Here is a 12,709-nt window from a genome sequence, read left to right on the forward strand (position 1 = left end):
ATCATAGCATAATATTTTTTATTTATGACTCACTTTTTATAACCTAATGAGAGCTTTTCAATTAAATAAACTCTGGTCAGATTCATTTTTTTAGGAAAATAAAGATTTTATTTAATTGATGAATCAACCTATACATCTCGATCTAGGAAATTCTTTTATACAGGAGAATGTTAGTTTAAACATTTAAAATAAATTCCAGTCTGATCTGACATTGAAAAAATACATAACAGGCAAAATTGATTTGGTAATGTGGCTTAATGAATATGGCTCTACATTCCACCATGAACCCAATTTTAAAGGTAAGTTGTTAACCAGCTATAAGATTTACAAGTACTGTCTATACGATAAAATTACAGATTTGAGTAAGATTCATCCGATTGCCAGGGCCACTGCTGATCCCTTTCTTCAAGCTCTAGGCTCAGCTTGGCACCCATCCTGACATCTCTTTTCTGCCTGTCCTCCCTACCTAGGTGCATTATCAGAGGGAGGGACCTCTAGTCCTTATCTGAAACTAAACTCTCGGGCTGGAGAGATAGCACAGTGGCTTTTGCCTTGCAAGCAGCCAATCCAGGGCCAAAGGTGGTTGGTTCAAATCCCGGTGTCCCATATGGTCCCCTGTGCCTGCCAGGAGCTATTTCTGAGCAGACAGCCAGGAGTAACCCCTGAGCACCGCCGGGTGCGGCCCAAAAACAAAAAAACAAAAACAAAAAAAAAACAAAAAACAAAAACAAAAACCTGGACTCTCTAGGCTCCCAAGGACTCCACTGACTCCCTCCCCCAAGTTCAAGGTTCAGCCCAGCACTAGTCCTAACATTCGGTTCATCTGTCCCCAATCCTAAAATAGTTCTTATTAATATGTAATACTTTCAGGTATGTAAACCCTAGCACGTGTTTTTCTTAGACAATATATAACCTCAAGACTCAGTTCATCAAACCAAGAAATTTTTGGCAATTTTTATTCCGTACTCAATTAACCTTCCATTTTTTAGAAAGTAACATGTAAGGCAGATGTATTTGTATCCACCTTTTGTATAAGCAATTCAATAGCTAACTTTCTTAAGTAATGGGGACCTTGAAACTCCAGCTTTCCAACCCACAAAATGTAAAGGACAATAGGAAACTATGGAGAAAAACCACAATTGGGTATATGGAAAGAAACTTAGGCAAATCTTCAAAGCCATCAAAATGCCTGAGCCCAGTAAGTGAAGATCTAAAATCAACACTTTATGCTTTAGCAACAGAAATTAAAGAGGCACAAGTTAGAGAAGTTAAGCAATCAGTAGATGAACAATTCAAGCAACTCAAAGAATTCTGCAGAAGATGACATAATCCTTTAAGTGGAGTTGAAAAAATTAACATGTTATTAAGCCATAGTAGCAGAATCACATAGGTGGAGAATCATATAGATAAATTTGAAGACAAATTACAAGCTAGCATTGATAAATAAGTCAAAAAAGAAAAGAGAGACAAAATGGAAGAAATATAAGTTACTTAATGAACAAAGACAAATTAATCAGTAAGTGAAGATCTAAAATCAACACTTTATGCTTTAGCAACAGAAATTAAAGAGGCACTAGTTAGAGAAGTTAAGCAATCAGTAGATGAACAATTCAAGCAACTCAAAGAATTCTGCAGAAGATGACATAATCCTTTAAGTGGAGTTGAAAAAATTAACATGTTATTAAGCCATAGTAGCAGAATCACATAGGTGGAGAATCATATAGATAAATTTGAAGACAAATTACAAGCTAGCATTGATAAATAAGTCAAAAAAGAAAAGAGAGACAAAATGGAAGAAATATAAGTTACTTAATGAACAAAGACAAATTAATCTCCAAATTTTAAGAATAGCAGGAGGGAAGGAAAAATAGAAAGGGGACAAATAAGTACTGAAAGTTAATAGTAGTGAACTTTCCCACGTTTGTAAAGTAGTTTGTGTACAAATAAATAAAATAGGTAAAAAGTGCTAAACAAAACAGACCCTAACAGAACAACACCAATAAATATAGTAATCCAAATGGCAAAATCAAAGAGATGACCATTTTAAAGAAAAAAAGGAGAAGAAAAACCTTCAATATAAAGGAAATAATATAAGAACCAAACCAGATCTTTCATTTGGAACAATCCAGGCAAAGACAGATTGGAATAACATATTCAAATTATTGGATAAAATAAATTTTTAACCTAGAGTCCACTACCCAGAAAGGTCTTATTTTGTCGTTGTTGTTGTCGTTGTTGTTGTTTGGGTCACACCCACCAGCGCTCAGGGGTTATTCCTGGCTCTACACTCAGAAATCACTCCTGGCAGGCTCAGGAGACCAAATGGGATGCCGGAATTCAAACCACTGTCCTTCTGCATGCATGGCAAACTTCTTACCTCCATGCCATTTCTCTGGCCCCAGAAAGGTCTCATTTATATGAGAGGGAGGAGTAAAAATGTTTTCAAACAAAAAAGAATTTGCAATATTCATGTTAATTAAACTGGCTCTAAATAAAATACTCAAAGATAAATTAAATAAATCAAATACTTAATTGTAATATCAATACTTTCCTTAAATGTCAATGGACTCAACTCTCCCATCAAAAGGCACAGAATAGTTGGTTGCATCATGAAACAAAATCTATCCATTTGTTACTTGCAGGAAACATACTTAAAAGTTCAGAATAGACACAGGCTTAGAGTAAAAGGATGGAAAACAATTATACAAGCTACTGTAAGCAAAAAAAAAATCGAGACAGCTATATTTATATTAGACCAAATTGCATTCAACCTCAAGAAAGTACTTAGAGACAAGGATCGACACTACTTACTGATCATAAGAACAATAGAAAAGAAGTACTAACTCTAATTAACATATATACATTGAATGTAGTGTCAGCAATGTACGTAAGGCAGGCACATTTTTGCTGAGCACATTTTTGCTCACAAAAATAGAGAAATATATGAACATAAATGAGAAAGTAGTGGGAGATTTCAACAATCTACTCTCATCACTGGATAGACCCTCTAGGCAGAACATTAGGGGGGATGTAAGAGTCCTTAATGAGAAACTAGATGAACTGGAACCAATAAACATATACAAGGCCTTTCATCTTCAATGAGCTGAATGTACATTCTTCTAAAGTGTATACAGAACATTTTCTAGGATAGATCATATTTTAGGAGATAAGTCTAACTTACAAAAATTCAAAGCATGAGACTTATACAGAACATCCTATTAGACCACAATGCCATAGAGATTGGTTGTAAAAAGATGTGGTGAAAATATAATACCTGGAGACTAAACAATATGCTGCTCAACTTCAGCTGGATCAATGAGGAAATCAAGGAAGAAATAAAGATATTCCTTGAGACTAATGATAATGAAGAAACAAATGACCAAAATCTATTGGACTCAGTAAAAGCAGTAATAAGGAGGAAGCTCATAGCAATACAGGAAAACACAAGAAAACAAGAAAAAGAAAAAGTTAACAACCTTAAACATCTGGAAAACAACAAGAAACCCAAATACAGCAAAAGAAAAAAAATAAAAGCAAGGGCAGAAATCAATGATATAGAAACAGAGAAAACAATACAAACAAACAAACAGAAAGAAAACAATAAAAAGAACTGATGAACCAGGAGCTGTTTGGTTTTTTTTTTTTTGAAAGAATAAACAAGATAGGGCTGGAGAGATAACATGGAGGTAAAGCATTTGTCTTGCATGCAGAAGGATGGTGGTTTGAATCTCTGCATCCCATATGGTCCCCAGAGCCTGCCAGGAGTGTTTTCTGATCATAGAGCCAGAAGTAATCCCTGAGCCCTGCCGGGTGTGACCCAAAAAACAAAACAAACAAACAAAAAAAAAAGAAAAAGAATAAACAAGATAGCCATATCATTGGCAAGACCCACAAAGAAAATAAAGAGAAAATGCTCAAATAAAGTGGATTAGAAATGAAAGGGGAGAAATTAGAACAGAACTCCCAGAAACCCAAGACATCATGAGAACTTATGAGCAACTGTACTCTGTTAAACTAGATAACCTAGAAGAATGAAATAGATTTTTGGAAACATATATTCTTCCAAAACTAAATTATGAGGAAGTAGAAAACTTAAACAGGCCAATCATAAGCAAGAAAATTGAAACAGTAATTAAGAAATTCCCCAAGAATAAAAGTTTAGGATCAAATGGGCATACTAGTGATTTTTATTAAACATTCAGAGAATTACTGCTATAGATTCCTAGATTCTTCCCAAGTATCAAGAAATAAAACTACAAAATAATCTCACTTTTGAACATTGATGCAAAAATTCTTAACAAAATCTAGCAGACCAAATCCAACAACACATCAAAAAGGTTGTATCATAACCAGGTGAATTTTATCCTGGGATGAAAGAATGGTTCAATATACTCAAATCAATCAACATCATATGCCACATAGGTAAAGGAAGAATAAAAACCACATGATCATATCAATTGGTACAGAGAAAGCATTTGTCAGGATCCAACACTGATTCATGATTAAAACCATCAGCAAAATATGTATGGAAGGAACTGTCCTCAAGATAGTGACAGCTATCTATAAAGAGCCTATAGCTAACATTATTCTTTTTGTTGTTGTTGTTGTTTTTTGGGTCACACTCAGCTGTGCTCAGGAGTTACTCCTAGCTCTATGCTCAGAAATTGCCCCCAGCAGGCTCAGAGGACCATATGGGATGCCGGGATTCGAACCACCGACCTTCTGCATGCAAGGCAAATGCCTTACTGCTTTGCTATCTTTTCAGCCTCAATTCTTGTTTTTTTTTTTTTTGGTTTTGGGACATACCCAACGGTGCTCAGGGGTTACTCCTGTCTGTCTGCTTAGAAATAGCTCCTGGCAGGCACGGGGGACCATATGGGACACCGGGATTCGAACCAACCACCTTTGGTCCTGGATTGGCTGCTTGCAAGGCAAACGCCACTGTGCTATCTCTCCGGGCCCAAGGCCTCAATTCTTTTTTTTTTTTTTTTTTTTTTACTTTTGGCAATGCATTTAATGCTTCCTCCATATAAGTGACACAGATCATAAACTTTCTAAGATGAAAGGTACAGAAGCTTCTATTTTATATTTATGGTGAATATCTAATTTTATAAAAAGCATTGAATTCTAAAAATACTTCCTCTCAGAGATAGTGGTCAAGGGCGGCCTCAATTCTTAAGGGCAAAAATCTGAAGCATTTCCACTGAGGTCAGGCACTAGAGAATGTCCATTGTCTCTCTTATTCCACATAGTATTAGAAGTTCTAGTGATAGCAATCTGCAAGAGAAAGAAATCAAGAAAACCAAATTGGAAAAGAGGAAGTCCAATTATCTCTATTTACAGATGGTTTAATATATACACTGAAGACCCTAAGGAGTCCAGAGAAAAACTCCTAAAAATAAACCTATATAGTAAATTGTTTGGCTGCAAAGTATATACACAAAAGTCAGTTGGGGTCCTTTATACAAATAATGACTCAGAGGAGAAATATCAAAGAAACTATTTCATTTAAAATAGTGTCCAGAATCATTAAGTACATAGAAATCAACCTACTGAAAGAGGTGGGAGACTTATATACCAGGCAAACTTTGAAAACACAAGAAAACAAAGAAGACCTAAGAAAATGGAAAAACATTTCATACTAATGGATTATAAGAATCAATATTATCAAAATGACCATCTTTCCTAAACATATAGATTTAATCTATATCTGTAATTCAAACTGTATCCAAATCTGTTTCCAAACTCAGACTACATTTTTCAAGTACTTGGAACAATTAATTATAAAGTTTTTGTGGAACCATAAAAGACATAGGAAAACCAAAGTCATATTGAAAAACAAGAAACTGGGAAGCATCTCAATATTTAACTTGCACTTTTACTGCAAAAACATAGTGACCAAAACAGCATGCTATTAAAATAAAGATAGACTTTCAGACCAATTGGTCTACTGACAATGCCTCAAGTATATGGACAATTAAACTTTGACAAAGGAGCCAAGAACTTGAATATAAAAAATACAGTTTTCTCAACAACTGGTGTTGGAACAATTGGATAACAATATATAAGAAATTAAAGATTGATTCATGTCTCACACCTTGTATAAATGTCAATTCAAGTGAGTCTGGGCCATTTCTATCACCATTGTCAATCTCCCCCCACCAATGATCCCAGTGTTTATCCTATAGCACCACCCTTTGCCCCCTAATCTGTCAGTATAATAGGACCCTTTAAGTTTAGATTATTAAAGTTTAGATCTCTTGATTCTATTGTCATTGACATTGATTTGGATATTTAGATCTGTCCTTGTTTTCTCCACCAATGCATCTGAGAGCACTATGCCCCTGGCCCCCATCCTATCTTCTTTCCTTTCCTTCTAGTTCTATAAAAAATGCAGAAATATGAGGCAAAACAAAGTAATCCATGTCCCAAAGTTCTATACAAAAGGTGGGATCCCCTATTTAAAATATTTAAAAAGAAAAAAAAAGAAGAGAAAACAAAAGAAAAAATATGTGTGTGTATATGTGTGTGTGGCATGTTTTTACTGTGTTGCTTGTTTTGCTATGCATGGGAGTAGCAAACCTTGGGAGAAAACAAAAAGGAAAAACGTTTGGTCAGAAAACAGGGAGAACCTACCCATGAAGCACTTGCCATAAGACCAACTACAGGCTCCAGGCATACTAAGTAGTCTAACCCCAAAATCTTTTTTTGTGGTCCCAGTAAACTACAAATTTATTGTAATCATTTTTCTGTAATTAGAGATCCTGGTTTTTGCACAGATCCTATGTCAAAGTCAAGGTTTACGGAGTGTCTTCTGGTCTGACTTAGCTTTCATGAAGGCTTATTAAAAACTCAAGATAGAACTATATGCCCTCTTGATCCTACTTCTTGGCATCTTTCTCAGGAACATGGAACAGTAATTTGAAGGGGTGCATTATATAACCACTTATTTTCATTGCAGTGCTAAGTAAATAAGTGTCCAATTAAAGATGAATAGATATATTTTCTTACTAAGTATAAATATTGTTACCATACACATAAGATAAAATTTTATCAATGCCTTTCTTTTAATAGTCCTGGGGATGTTTGTCTCTAACAGTTTCAACACAACATACACCTTGCACAGTCAATCCACAATCAATCTTTCTGACTCTCATGATTAGTTCTGGGCAGTCTGAACTTCAGAGGGATCAAGTTCATCCTTACTAAAATCTCAAGTATTTAATTGTGAAAAATGGGTGGTTTTCCAAATAAAAGTTGAGCTGCTATTGCCAGAAGTCAGAAAGATGGTTACTGGGCTGAAACTCTAACATTCATTTATCACTTATCTCTTAGTACACAGGAGCCTGTATTTCTTAAAAAGGTTTACCAATCATAGTACACTTTCAAAGCTCAGGAAAACTGCTATTTAATGTGAAGTTTATAAAGTTGATCTACACCCTCTGGAAAGACTTGGTCACTAAAGCAGCTTGATCACTATAGTATAACATAAAATTCTTTTGGATGAAAAATTTATATGTATTATCAATACACATAAACTACGTTAGGCATAGAAAGAAATTAATGAAAGTGTGAAAAAAAGTATACTAGCTGGTCCCTCAAGGACTTGCCTAGAGGTAAAAGTGCAGGAACAGAGAAGTGGGAAGTCTTCACCCCAAGGTACAGCATGCATATAAGAAAAAAAAGTACAAAGCTCCATAATGCTTACTTAATGAAGATGGTAGCCCAGAAGAAACAACCAGCACTAAACACCCATGTAGCCTCTCAGGGAATTTAGATTTGCCTTTCAAGATCATGTTCTCCCTTCAACATGTATCTAACTTGATTGTCTATATGTTTCTTTGTTTAATCCCACTCCATATTCTCTCTTGAACACATTTCCTGCATCCATGGAACCTAGGCTTCTATTATTTCCTTTTTCTCTTATCATATATATATATATATATATATATATATATATATATATATATATATATTGGGTTTTGGGCCACACCCAGCGGTGCTCAGGCATTACTCCTGGCTGTCTGCTCAGAAATAGCTCCTGGCAGGCACGGGGGACCATATGGGACGCCGGGATTCGAACCAACCACCTTTGGTCCTGGATCGGCTGCTTGCAAGACAAACGCCACTGTGCTATCTCTCCAGGCCCTTATTCCATATTTCTAAGCAAATTTTGTTCAATACAAACTACTCTTGCAAGAGAGAAATTTAGAGAGGAAATGGTGAAGTTGTTCGTTTAGTTCAAAGAAACCCCAGTACTTTGAAGAAAACAAAGAAAAGTGTGAGAAAAATAGAAACCGAAATGATAGAGCTACAGAATCTGGTGTGTGAAATGAAAAGCTAATTGAAAGGCCCAGCAGCTGAGTAACAGCAGATGACAGTGGGCTCCAAGGTGTGTTGCAAAAAAAAAAAAATCCAGACAATAACGTTAGTTGCTTTTTAGCTGATGCAAGCAAAAGTCGCCTTTTGAACCTGACATACATCGAAAGAAAGAACAATTAGTGTTGGTGTGGATGCAGGTGAAAAAGTATCCTCATTTACTGCTGATGGAAACTTTGATTAGACCAGAATTTTTAAAGAAAAAAATACGCACACTCCTTAAAAAACATGGAAATGAGCTTCCATATGACACAGCAGTTACACTATTTGGAATATAACTGAAAGGCCCAAAATGCAGAAATCACATCTGAACTCTTTTTGTTTTTGGTTTTTGGGCCACACCCGGTGACGCTCAGGGGGTACTTCTGGTTATTCTCTCAGAAGTCTTCCTGGCTTGGGGGACCATATGGGACGCCGGGGGATCGAACCGCGGTTCGTCCTAGGCTAGCGCTGGCAAGGCAGACACCTTACCTCTAGCACCACCACGCCGGCCCCTACATCTGAACTCTTGTGTTAATGGTGACACTATTGACAATAGCCAAGTACCCCAGGACAGATGACTGAATAAAGAAGCTATGGCACATTTACACAATGGTATACTACTCTGCTGTAAGAAAAGAATACAGATTGTGGATAGATTTGGAAAGTATCATGCAGAGTGAAATTAGTCAAAGGGAGAGGGACAGACACAGAACGATCTCTCTCATATGTGGAAAATAAAGAAATGATAGGGGAGTTAAAAAAATGCCCAAATTCATTAGAAGATATGAGAATGAGAACTGATTCCCAGAGTGAAGATTGCCATTGTGTGTTTGGGGTGGGAATTGGTCATAGAAACAAACATACGGTAAGACATTAGCTTAGCAAAGTGACCACTTTGGAGGTCACTAAAATAGTTCAAAAATGCCTGACATCGAGGTTGGCCCATGGATAGTTATGAAACTAGGGATATGGGTGGAAGGAAGTGATCACTGGTGAAGGGAACATTGTATTCCAGAAACTCAATAGTGAGTAACTTTGTAATCTTGTAATTCATGGTGACTCAATTAAAAAACCATATATAATATTGACAATAGGAAATCCTGCAATCTTTATCTATGTTTTCAGTATCCTTGAAACATTTATTTCACCTTGGATTTACCATCCCAAAGCCATCTACCATCATTTTCACTGGAATCAATGAGTCAATTATCATATTTCTATTACTCCCACCTATATATTTGTCAAAGAAAAAGTCAGAAGAATTTTTTTTTTGTTTGTTTTTGGGCCACACCCATTGACGCTCAGGGGTTACTCCTGGCTATGCGCTCAGAAGTTGCTCCTGGCTTGGGGGACCATATGGGACGCCGGGGGATCGAACCGTGGTTCGTCCAAGGCTAGTGCAAGCAAGGCAGGCATCTTACCTCTAGCGCCACCGCCCGGCCCCAAAAGTCAGAAGAATCTTTACAAAGTTTAATCATGTCACACTTTCCACAAAAGACTTCTCACGTGTTACTGTGCAAAATAGAAAGGAATCATAATAACTTATAAGAACCTGCCTTTATCTGATTACTTTTATCCTTCTGATCTCATTTGCTATTCATATTACTTGATCCTTTCACTTTAGGAACTATTCAATTCTTGTTGATCCTAGGTTATCTTCTACTTTTTCCTTAGACTCTGCTCTGATTCATTCCTCATTTAGTTTATTTCCTTAAATTATGTGTCTGCATGTTTTGTTTTTGTTTTTGCTTCCTTTATATTTGACCCATTTTCAGTGAATCTATAAATGACTATTCTATTTAAAAACACTTGACTTGAGTCAGGGATATAACTCAGTGGTACAGCATACCTTGTATGCTTGCCAACCTGAGTTTGATACCCCGCACAGTACGCACATAGACACATAGATATGGTCACATCCACAAAGAAAATACTGTAAAAATAACTAAAAAAATTACTGTACTTATACCTATATCCTTTCTCTAATTTCCCACTTATTTGTTTTGTTTTTCTTATTCTACTTACCAACTTCCATATAAATCAAAACACTTAAAATTGATAGTATTCAATATTTTTAGACTACTAATGTGACATTTAATATGGTCCAATGAATTATTTATTTACTTGATGCTTTTTCCATTAAAATGTAAACTGTGCTACTTACTGGTGAATGGCACTCAATAAATAATGGCTAAATGGATGGATGGATAAATAAATGAAAGATCAGTCTGGGAAATTATATTAGGTAGAAAAGAAAGAAAATAACTCCAACTAGGGAAACTTGAGATAATTTATATTTGCAATTTTTGACCAAAGATTTACGTGCTGTGCAAAAAGAAACGGTTGCTTTTAACTTTCTATATTTTTTGTGCCCAGAGCCTAATCCTAGGTCTGTGCTTAGGAATGACCAGTGTTGATACTCAGGGGACCACATGGAGTGCTGAAATCAAATGTAGGTGAACTGCATGCAAGGCAAGCACCTTACTGCTGCATTATCTCTTGGTCCCAAGAGGAGATGCTTATTCTTAAATAGCCTCATTATTTCCTTCAAGAAATATAACTGTAGTAAAATTCTGGTTTTCAAAAGTTAATTTTTGACATTTACTGAGAACAGTGAACCTACAACTTATAGTAGGTAAGACTATTAATAAACTAAATACATCATCTACATTTTACCCTATTAATAGAAGTCCTATTATGTTTAAGTGAGTTAAGGTGCCCTGTAATTTTTCCATTCTTTATCAGAACCATTTATAATGGAAGCATATGTGGAAATATTAGAGGAGATTTTTATATTAAGCTACTTTCTTTAAGACCATTGACATTGTTTTTCTTCTCTTTTTAAAAACCCATTTCTTATCTGAAATAGTCTAGAGAAAGATTCCAAGACTCATTATACGGTCACTCTAATGCATAATGAGATAACATGGGGATGGAAGATTTTCTTAGAATGGAAAAACGTAAAGTAGCTATGTAAAGTAAGTCAAATAATGTCCTAATGATGGCATCTGAGAATTGCAACCCACATCTGGGGTTGTCTATTTCCAGACTATTTTTGTTTTAATTCAAGAAAAATAAACCAAAGCTTCCTGAAGCTTCTATTCTTTTTGTGGGGGGAGGAAATTCCAGCGTTTTTAATATTTCCCCCTTTACAATAAAACAAAGTAGAAGAAATAACACAGCAACCAAAATACAAAAGTAGTTAATCGGTCAAACAAGTATACACAAAAAAGAGTCCAGTAGAAAGACAGGCTTATTTACAATGGTGAAGAACAGGCACATTATAAGGCAGTTGGTAGTTTTTACAGGAAACAAAGAAAAACAATAAAAGCTTCGGTTCCATTGTGCCTGTTTACAGCAATCTCCAAACATCATTTGTTCACGGAGAGGTTCTGGTTTTACATCATCAGTGCAATAAATTCACAAGCTATCCTACAGCTATTTCAACTGAGTTTTAAGAATTGCTCCCAAATAAATCACATTGACATCTCTGAGGCTCATTCCTACATCTTTCACTTTCGCGACCCATAGAGAGAGATTTTGGAGCTTTCCAAGAAATCCCACATCTCTGGACCTGAGACTGCTCTGGACCCTTTACTCCTCTTGCCGACAGTCTTTAGTTGGGTTCTGCAGTTGAGAGAAAGGTTACAACCGCCCTCTGGAGGGCTCTCTATAGCCAGCAATTCTAGTCAGGGAGTCTCTAGAAGATTCCCTGGAACAACTCCACATCAGTAAGGTGGCTCCCACTGACATCAATCTCAACAAATACTTGAAGGCTTTTGTTCTTTAATGGCTGGTATTAAAGTAAAGTTCCTGGACACGAGTCTTAAGTGACTTTAGCTTCTGTTTCAGTCAGCTAAAAATCCAAAAGGGGATGAAGTGTTAGCACAGCATTAGGAAATTTCCCTTACATGCAGCTGACCCAAGATGGATGCAGGTTCTATCCCTGGCAGGAGGGATTTCTGAGTGCAGAGCCAGGAGTAACCCTTGAGGCCCGTGGGGTGTGACCCTCCAAACAAAACAAACAAACAAAAAATTCAAAAGCCACTGGTCAAAAGCACGCAAAAACTAATTTGAAGTCTAAGTACAAGAGGTCAAGTATTGCTGTGCCTACAAGGAAGCACTGCATTTCCTACCATTCAATACAACTTTCCAAGGAAGGAGTCCAGAAGGATATGAACGTTTTTCTCTGTGTGCAGCCACGTGGGAGGAATGAGTCTCACATAATCTCTTCATTGGAAACTGTCACCTCGGTCTCTGGGTTCTGCAGCCAACAACTTACACATAGGCTGGGCAGCAGATGGCAGAACCCGCTCCTGGAGACATGCATGGGCCACATGGAGCCACT

Source organism: Suncus etruscus, chromosome 13 (assembly GCF_024139225.1).
Source record: "Suncus etruscus isolate mSunEtr1 chromosome 13, mSunEtr1.pri.cur, whole genome shotgun sequence".
In the NCBI taxonomy this organism is placed as follows: domain Eukaryota; kingdom Metazoa; phylum Chordata; class Mammalia; order Eulipotyphla; family Soricidae; genus Suncus; species Suncus etruscus.